The sequence below is a fragment of the Antechinus flavipes genome, chromosome 2, assembly GCF_016432865.1.
Source record: "Antechinus flavipes isolate AdamAnt ecotype Samford, QLD, Australia chromosome 2, AdamAnt_v2, whole genome shotgun sequence".
NCBI lineage: Eukaryota > Metazoa > Chordata > Mammalia > Dasyuromorphia > Dasyuridae > Antechinus > Antechinus flavipes.
Window position 1 is genome coordinate 236,128,172 of NC_067399.1, and position 3,231 is coordinate 236,131,402.

Consider the following 3,231-nt stretch of genomic DNA (forward strand, 5'->3'; position numbering starts at 1 on the left):
TTCCCAAGCCTTCTGAGGTTCTCTTAGGGCATCCCTCAAACCTGGGGCTAACTTGGAGAGCCACCATGGCGGCCATCCCTGATTCCTGAAACTCACTGCAGAGTCAGGCTCTCCTTTGTAGGCGGAGGAAGCCAGGGGGAGCCCAGAAAGCCCCTGCCCCTCCAGGAGCCTAGGAAGCCCCTGCCCCTCTGGGAGCCTCAGTTTCTATCCAGGCTGTGTGGAGAACAACCTTAACTCCGATTCCGTAGCACTTCAAGTTTTGTAAAATGCTTTCCTCCCGACGAGCTTGGGGGCAGGCCGTTTGAGGATGTCGTCCCCTTTTATAAAGAAAGAAACTGAGGGAAAAAGAGCCTGTCCTTGGGACGAGCGCCACTGGAGAGGGCTTAGAGAGAATGGTAGGAAGGCCTGGGTTTGAGAAAAGGGCCAGGCTTTCCTTTCCTGCCCTTCCTGGGCCGATGGTGTCAACAGCTGGGAAATCGGTCCCAGGCAGGGCCTGGAAAAGCCATTCGCCGTGGCTGTTGCAGCAGCTGACGCCAGGCCCTGTCTGTTTTCTCCACCCAGGGCTCCCAGAAGGTGATGGCAAAAATGTTCCACTGGGCAGATGGTGAGGGATGTTGGCTCCCCAGCCCTCACCCCTGGGGTGATGGATCAGAAGGAGAGGCGAGCCCGTGATAGACACTCAGTGGGGAGATAAAAGGAAACAAAAGTCTCTAATGGCCAGCTAAGCTTCGGTGCAGATATGGAAGATTAGGACCAAATTTCTGTTTTCCTCTGGGCCTGCAGTCCAGCTGGGAAGGGAGACAGGTGTATGAAATAAAAACATAGTCTAGTCCCAGGCCCCGGGAATTAAGATCTGAGAGGAGCCACAAGGATCAACTGGCAAAAGTTAACCCCGCTTTATTTATAGTGGAGAAAATCAAGGCCGAAGGCAAGGAGGTAACTTATCCCATCAGAGACAGAGATACAAACCCAGCTCTAAAGATCCCAAATGCAGTGATGTCCCCTTAAACTGTGTGGTGTCTTATGGTAGGAACATCTGCCAGGGTCCCTAGCATATGGACGGGCCTAGTTTTGTTTTTAAAAGACAGGGAGCTGTCCCCAAGACTGATTGATCCAGGGGGCTAAGGCTCGAGCTATTGACAGGGCTTCCAGTGGCTTAAGGAGATATCCTTATCTCCTTAAGAGTAATCCAAGCCCCTCAGACCTGGTGACTGTCCCATTGCCATCCCAGTCTCCATCCCCTGCTAACTAGACATGCTTCTCTTGGGAGACCAGGCAAGCCCCCACAGATCTGAACCTCTGCTGCATCCTTGCCGAGGACTAAGCAAACTTTCATTTGTTTCCTGTCAGACGGTCTATGAATATCTTATATTCCATTCTCCGACCTGAACTGCCCAATCAGACTGAATTCAGAGAATTATGAGAAGATATGAAATGAGCAGATCTATGAAAATAAACAGAATGACTGTTATATGTGAGGGGGAAATTTAAAAATTAGAAAGCCCCAGATCAAAAAGAAAAATTTTCAAAAAACAAGAAAAAAAAAAAACACAATTCAAATACATTGGAACTACAATTTGAATTGTACAGGACTTAGCAGCAGCCACAATAAAAGATGGTAGGTCTTGAAATCCTATCTATTGACAATCAAAAAAATTAGGCCTGTGGCCAAAAAATATCGTATCCAGCAAAATGATCTATAATATTGAATGATAAAAAATGGACACTCAATGAACTTAAAGATTTTCAGGACTTTTTATCACCCAGAAACTGAATTTAATAGAAAATTTAATACATGAAAGTCAATATCAAAGATCAATTTTAAGGAACTCAACATGGACAAATTGTTTCTGGTTTTTATTTTTTTTACATGAGAAATGAATAGCATATGTTTAAGATCGACATCAACACAAGGCAGTTCAAAAGAAAGATTGAGGCAGATTGGAGAAACTTGAGTAAGTGTAAGGATCAGAGAAAATGCTGAGTTCACTATCTTATTCTCATGTGAATTGGAACCCTGTAAATGTTATCTCCTTTGAACTTTACAACAATGCTTGAAAGATAGGTGGTGTTATTTTACAGTTAAGGAAACTGAGGAAAACAGAAATCAAATGACGTGACCAGGATCACAAAGCTAATAAGGTTCTAAGATCAGAATTGAATTCAAATCTTAATTCCACTTCACTACCTGGCTTTCTCAAGTGATATCATTCCATCTCATCTTCTCTAGATATTGCCTCTTCTTTCCTCCTCACTCACTAATTTTCATTATCTCCCTAACTGCTGACAGTATCTATAACATTCTCATATTTTCCCCATCCTCATCTGTCTATTCTGCTAGCTATTATATTTACTGTCTCTTTTGTGGCTAAATTCCCTGAAAAGGACTTCTACAACCAGTACCTCTACTACTTTTTAAAAAAATTATATATGTACATTCATTTAAAAAAAAACATTTCCATATGAGTTATGTTGTGTGAGAAAAGTCAGAACAAAAGGAAAAACCACTAGAAAGAAAAAAAGTAACAAAGAAAAAAAGGTGAAAATAGTAAGCTTTGATTTGCATTCAGTCTCCATAGTTCTCTCTCTAGATGTAGATGGAGTTTTCCACCCAAAGTTTATTGGAATTGCCTTAAATCACTGAATTGCTGAGAAAAGCCAGCTTTATCATAGTTGATCATCACACAATCTTGTTGCTGTGTACGATGTTTTCTTGGTTCTACTCACTTCACTCAGCATCGGTTCATGTCAGTCTCTCCAGGTTTTTCTGAAATCAGCCTACTCATCATTTCTTATAAAAAATATTCCACCACATTCACATACCCTAATTTATCCAGCCATTCCCAGTTGAATGGCACCCACTCATTTTCTAATTCTTTGCCACCACAAAGAGAGCATTTCTCTCCTTTATGATTTCCTTGGGATATAAGCCCAGTAATGGCATTGCTGAATCAAAGAATATGCAACAGTTTGATAGCCCTTTGGGCACAGTTCCAAATTGTCCTCCAGAATGGTTGGATCAGTTCACAACTCTACCAACAATGCATTACTTCTACTTTTTTCTTTTCTCTTCATGATTTTCTGCAGTGTAATTTTCAACTTAATTGAAGCCTCTCCTACTGTATCCCAAACCTCTGCTAACTCTAGTCTTATGCCTTACTCCCCTCCATATACTTTGTGACCTACTGAAACCTTTCTCTTTGCTATATCCCACTTCCAATTCCCCATCAC